Source organism: Cibotium barometz, chromosome 3 (genome assembly GCF_041138505.1).
Source record: "Cibotium barometz isolate CiBa-2024 chromosome 3, ASM4113850v1, whole genome shotgun sequence".
Taxonomy (NCBI): domain Eukaryota; kingdom Viridiplantae; phylum Streptophyta; class Polypodiopsida; order Cyatheales; family Cibotiaceae; genus Cibotium; species Cibotium barometz.
In genome coordinates this window covers 44,336,097-44,342,895 of record NC_141048.1, presented here as the reverse complement: position 1 = coordinate 44,342,895, position 6,799 = coordinate 44,336,097, and the positions used below count along the sequence as shown (strand labels likewise).

At 41.7% G+C, this 6,799-nt stretch overlaps 1 pseudogene across 2 annotated transcripts in view; it reads left to right on the top strand.

Moving 5' to 3' along the window:
• The window catches only part of LOC147640112 (glycylpeptide N-tetradecanoyltransferase 1 pseudogene), a 2,711-nt pseudogene extending 177 nt beyond the window's left edge, over positions 1-2,534 (top strand). The window contains exons 1-2 of one of the 2 annotated variants that reach the window (XR_015262449.1): positions 1-1,569; positions 1,704-2,534. The exon at positions 1-1,569 is cut by the window's left edge and continues 177 nt beyond it. The product of XR_015262449.1 is annotated as a glycylpeptide N-tetradecanoyltransferase 1 pseudogene, transcript variant X1 (transcript). The remainder of the gene's footprint in view (positions 1,570-1,703) is intronic. The other variant, XR_015262450.1, reaches the window with a different exon arrangement.
• The last annotated feature ends 4,265 nt before the right edge of the window (positions 2,535-6,799 follow it).

Below are 6,799 nucleotides of genomic sequence, written 5' to 3'. Positions count from 1 at the left end.
GTTGATCAGCTGGTTAGGGCTTAGGGTTTGTTTCAGGGTTTCAGCGGTCTCCATGGCTGCACCCTCCAGAGAAGATCTGGCCTTCGGCGACAGTGAAGCAGGCGATCGGGTAAAGATGGATGCAGATGAGCTCTCAGAGAACATGCAGAGAGTGCTAACCATGGGTAAAAAGCATACTTTCTGGGAGACGCAACCAGTGGAGCAGTACCAGGATAGAGGAAACAAGATAGAAGAAGAAGGCCCTATTGAATCCCCACACAGTGTAGCAGAGGTCCGCTGTGAACCCTACAAGCTCCCCAAACACTATGAATGGTGCACCTGTGATGTGACCTGCAAGGATACCATGGGTGAGATCTACAGCCTCCTTAGTAATAACTATGTTGAGGATGTTGAAAGCATGTTTAGATTTGATTATTCTCAAGAGTTTCTGCGATGGACTCTTGGACCCCCTGGTTATTTTCCATGTTGGCACATTGGAGTCAGAGTTGAGGCCACCAAACGGCTTGTTGCCTTCATCTCCGGCATCCCTGCACACATCAGGATTAGGGATAAAACCATCTTAATGGCCGAGATTAACTTCCTTTGTATTCACAAGAAGTTGAGGTCCAAGCGGCTTGCCCCTGTGCTCATCAAAGAGGTGACTCGGAGAGTCCATCTTGAGAATATATGGCAGGCCGTGTACACGGCGGGTGTCATGTTGCCCACTCCTGCCGTTACATGCCTGTATTGGCACAGGCCTTTGAACCCCAAGAAGCTTATTGACGTGGGGTTCTCACGTCTCAGCCCTCGCATGACAATGAACCAGACCATCAAGCTCTATCGCCTGCCTGACAAAACGGCGACCCCTGGTTTCAGACCCATGGAGAGACGCGATGTGCCAGCTGTCTGGAGACTGCTCCAGGATTACCTCTCACAGTTTGTGATCGCCCCGGATGTCTCTGAGAATGATGTGGAGCACTGGTTGCTGCCGGTGGAGGATGTTGTTAACAGTTTTGTCATCGAGGACCCGCAATCACATGGAATCACGGATTTCTGCAGCTTTTATACCCTTTCATCTACCATCTTGGGCAACCGAAATCATACCATGCTGAAGGCAGCATACTCGTTCTACAACGTGACCACAAAAACCCCTCTCCTTCAGCTCATAAATGATACACTAATTGTGGCTAAGCACCAAAATTACGATGTATTTAATGCCTTGGATATTATGCAGAATCAGTCTTTCTTGGAGGAGCTTAAGTTTGGACCTGGTGATGGCCATTTACACTACTACCTGTACAATTACCGTCTCAAAAGTCCAATGGTTCCACCGGAGTTGGGACTGATATTATTGTAGTACACGGATCTGAGCAAAAGCACACACAAGGAAAGAAGCTGGCAACCTTTGTGGTAGATTTTACCGAATGTGAGAATGGCGTAAAATTGGAGGAAGGTGTTTTGGATGCGTCCACCTTTTGTCACAGCATTGGGCCATACCTTCTGCTAAGCATGTGCACTACAGTGCTCTATTTGTGAGCTGCGATTTTGTGGAAGGTGGCACCTGTTGATACAGAACCCATGCTTTGGCAAGTATGCTTTTTTTGCTACAACCTTGTTCTTCTAGATATGTTTTGTGCATTATAATCACCTCATCGTATTAATTGTCAGCCTTTATTTATTTTTTGAAAGGAGTTCATTTGTTTTTTCATGTGTGTTTCCTTCAGGTCTTGGGTGTGGGTACGGAGAAGAGAATAGAGGTGATTGCACATGTGATTTGCAGAAAGCAGGTATGCCCAGTGCGGGAGGATAAATAGTCCTACACTGTACAGAAGCTCTTGGTGCTGTCTATGCATAACCTTTACAGGCCATTGCCTTGATTAAATAGCTCACTATTTAACCTGTAAATTGCTGTATTAACCATGATACAGACCTAGAAGCTGGTTTAAGCTGGAATGGTAAGCTTGCTTTTGTTCATGTCAAATGTTACTATTAAGTCACGTCATAAAGCTGAGTCAAAATGGGAAGCATGTCAACTATGGGGTTTATTTTTACGAGCAACTATTAAAAATAAACCCCATTTCCACCGGTTTGCCCATTCTTGCTGGTGTTCTCCTGGCTAGGCTGGTCAGCTGCACGGGCAGGAATGGGTGTCTTGGTACACCCATTTCCTTCCTCATCATAGCTCATTGATGTAGGAAGATGCATAACATTGTGGAAGAGTTATGTCCAGAATAATGGTACATGGGGTGTTAAGGGAACAGACACCTCCAGTACCCACCTGCGACCCTCCCAAAACAGTAATATAGCTGGTAGTTAGCCTTGGGGGTATGCGGCTAGTAATGGGAAGGCTGCTACTGCCTTGCATATCCATCTGTGACACTCTCCCAATATTCCCAATATTGCATTGCAACCAGTTAGGCAAGGGGAGAGAAAGCACACTTATTGATAGGTGGTTACTGCTGATTTGCAGAAATGTTTTCCTGCCAGATCTGTGCTGCACTAGCACTCCTTCCCTCCAATAGTATCAAAGAATGCAGCAATGTTTTCCCAAGAAATGAATGAAAATTATGTGGTGAGATATTTGTGATCAAATCTTGTGTTTGTTGTTGGGGAAGGGGGAAAAATGAAAAATGAACACATTTTTCAATTCCGTCACATTACCGGCATGTGCAGCTCTAGCTTTATCTACATGACTCTCTGGCATTATTTTTCCTCATTTATCCATGATTGGCATTTCGTAAATCACTTATTAAATGTTAAATTGATACTTAGATAAATGTCTAGTATGATCTGAGAAGGGTTGGTTCCTGAACTATGAGCCTTGATGCCTACAACAAATAGGGTATCCTCAGCGATCTCTATTTTTCTCCTCTACCATGAACATGTTTCATGTTGTTTTCAGTGCCCATTTGTAAACATTGCCCTCAACAACCATGGAATTACAGCCTATAAAATTTGAAGGTTTTTTTTTTCATGAGAGTTTTTGGAGCCTAAATACACCTAAATTGCCTTTTAACTCTAAACATTTTTTCAGAAGCGAGGAACTGAAGTTTACAAGTAAAACTGTGATCGTGCAAGTACCTTGTACATAGTTAGCAAGATTGCTGTGAACGCTAGTTGATTTACTCAGGTTGAGGCTCAATGTTAAGAACTTGACTCGATTGTTAATGCATCGATGCTAGTAGGACCTCATAGTATTGAGTATATTAATACCTACATCGATGTTACTATTACCTCATAATATTGACTACAAGAAGGGAGTTGATCACCTATATGTAAAACAAAAAAAATGTTTAAGCCCTATTGTATAGCTTTGATATACATTTATGCTTATGTGCTAAAAGGTGAGGGTAATGAACCTCTGCTTATGTGTGAATGCTAATCGGCAAGTCATGCACATGATTAGGAATATATCATCCCTGGAGTCCCTCAAAGGCCCTCTCTCTACTGTGATTTCATACTGGACTAGCACCTCTTGCTAAGAGCTACTAAAGGGTAAACTGTTGTGGAACAATACCCTAGACCTTGCATGAGAGAAGGAACAATTTAATATGAACACTAAGGTTTTTTACAATTTTGATTGAGCACGAAGGATTTTTAAACAATAAAGTTGACTGAAACGATTTTATGCATTATGATGATCGTTGGATGCCAACATTGGTATTGACATATCCACACAAAGGGCTACTTGTAAATGTTAAATCTCTCTCCCAAGTTTGTGTGGTGAAATTCTCAATAGACATGATTAGCATGCATCATGCTCTACCTTATGTGGCGTTGCGTGTTTGTGGTGATTATTGTATTAGTCCTTATCCCCCGTTGTCATGTTGCACCACAATTAGGTTTTCTTTCTTGAGGGAAAAGATTTTTTGAAATGTATGTTTGATTTCTGTTGTGCGAACTCGCGGGACCATTGCCATGGAATTTCCTAATCGCATGAAGGGTTGAGCCCCATTAAACTCTTTGCACTTCGCTTTTCCTTCTTGAATACGAAGTATACTTTGGCATTAAGGGAGGTACAATTCGAATCTCTCTTTTGAAATTCAGTGAATTTATTGAAATCAAACGCCCTTTATAGAAGTCTTTAAGCAAGAAAGCTTTCTCTTCCCTTCAAACATTTCCATGAAGTGAAAAGATTGCGGGTGGAAAGAAAAGTGCAAAGTAAAGTGCCATGTGATAAGATTGCGGGTGAGAAGAAAAGTCCAAAGTTGGATTCGTAGATTATGGTCGAGAGATACTGCCTTCTTGCACGATCCTTCTGATCAAGAATTCTTATGAAATTCCAACATTCAATGTACTTTTTAACGCTTATACAAATGGTTTTTTTCCTTTTTCTCTCTTCTCCATATGCATGGGAGTTAAAGGTCCTTCAAGTCGCACAGCCTTCGCTTTGTCTTTTTAATGTTGTTGATCGCAAAGCGCAATAAATAGATAGACTTTCCGTTTTTGTAAGGAAAATTGAAAGAACTCTGATTGATTCTTATTCTACATTGGGATATATATAAGCATCTTGAAAACAATACAAGTCATTTTCTTAGAGTTTCTTCATACTTTCAGTCTTAATCAATTTCTCATACGTTGTGTCTTCACTCTATTATCACACCAGAATGCTCTTTGCCAAAGGGGTAAAGGGAGAGCTCTCTATGTCTTGATGGAGACAACAAGAGATCCATCTTTGCGATGATTCTCTTTCACAAAAGGTGGGAGAAGAAGAAAGGTGAAAACCTATAATCAATCCTATCTAGCATGTATCCATCAAGTAAGCAAGATTCAATAGCATGCAAGCAAGAAGAGGGAAGTAAGATTCAATAGCATGCAAGCAAGAAAAAAGAGGGAAGGAGAGCTCACAAGAAAATTATTGCATGGGAATGATTATGTCTAACTTATTGTCAAAAATGACTAGCTTTCACACTAGGCCAGTCAAACTTGAAAATGGTTTGACCTCTACTAGTAGTCTTAAGCAACTATGTACATGGAGTCTGTAAACTTTCCCTATTTGACATTAAGTGCATGGTAATGTTGTTTTATATGTTCTAGCACCATTTTACAAAAGGTAAGTGCTTGTTTGTGTGCGTAAGATGGCGAAGCACCTTACAATCTAGATTGAGCAGGCAAAACCATGTTAACCAATGGAGTGGCTAACATATCTCCCTTCTTGATGGTGACCACATCCTCACATCACTCAAACCAGTGGTGAAGTTGTTATCAAGAAGTCGATGGTCCAGGATACATTGTGAAGGTGTCAGGCCAGGTTAAGTGGTATAGTTTGGCACTGATCCCTGTAACCAAATGCAGGGAAAACTAGTAGGAAGCTTTGGGTAGTCCTGATGGCACGCAGCTTGTCGAGACATCATAGAAAGTGATAAACGGAGGATAAACGATATAGAGGTTCGTCATGCCAAGCCTTCGTTGTTTGTGGAAGTGGCATGGACTCTTCAACATTGAGTAGTTGGTTAGTTAATAGAAAAAGCAGTACACACCCTGTGATTTGTAGAATGAGTATCAATGATTGGCATGGGTTGATGGCGGTCTAGGGCACAACATGATATTATGCCTGAATCTCAGAGCGTGATGCTTAGAGATTGGGCTTTTTCATAGTGTATATGGATGCCAAGGCGATGTTTTATTGGTGTTAAATTGGGTTCGAAGCAGAGGATATATGCATAAGGGCTCGTTGGAGATACCTATAAGGTCGTTGGTTCTCTAGGTCATGGGTCGTACCATGGCTTGCGCCCGTCACCATGGTCCCCCCATCTAGAAATGTACCCAAAGGGTTGTTGTGACGAGATCAGTTATTATAGGTGCATGTGTTTGTGTGCACTGTCAGATGCGAGAAGTGAAAAAAACTTGTGATGCCCATCGTGAAATATGCAGGTGAAGTGCATGGGTAATGGGCAAAAGGTATGTCCACGTGTTTACATTTCTCCAACATGAAAATTTCTTTAACTCAACTGCTTTCTTTGACTTGCGTTATTGATTTCTTTGACATCGTAGGAAGGTCTAGGAGATGGGTCGTACCATGGGCCAAGCTTGTGCCTACCATGCCCCCCCTATCCAAAAATGTACCTGGAGAGTGGTTGGTGATGAGGCTTAATGCAGGTTCATGAAAGAACAATGCCTATACATCTAATGCATGCCGAGCACGTGGATATATTACAAGTGGCATGCATGGGAGAGGCTTCGTCTGGCGAAAACTCCAACACACTGCTTTCTTCCACACTTATTTTTCTACTTTCTTTGATTCTTACACATGGTTTGAGATATGAAATTGATAATTGATATTTAAAGTGATTGGCTTGATAAGTGGTAGGTGATGAGGCTTAATGCAGGTTCATGAAAGAACAATGCCTATACATCTAATGCATGTCGAGCACGTGGATATATTACAAGTGGCATGCATGGGAGAGGCTTCATCTGGCGAAAACTCCAACACACTGCTTTCTTCGACACTTATTTTTCTACTTTCTTTGATTCTTACACATGGTTTGAGATATGAAATTGATAATTGATATTTAAAGTGATTGGCTTGATAAGGAAAGTGGAAATAAAATTGGGTTATCCATGAGAATGGAAGAATTTGGGACACCCAGTTTGGCAAGTGGAAATAAGATTGGGTCATCCATGAGAATGGAAGAATTTGGGACACTTAGTATGGTAGGTAAATCACGAATGATGGGTCGCTTTTGCCAATCATGGCGGCGAAATAGATGCGGGTGCTTCTTGAGCCATTTTTTTAAGTGGCTATTTGGCCTTCTTGCTTGAAGCATGGTGATGTTGGCAAAAATAAGGGAAACATTCCAAAGCGTCTAGCTTGGAGGTG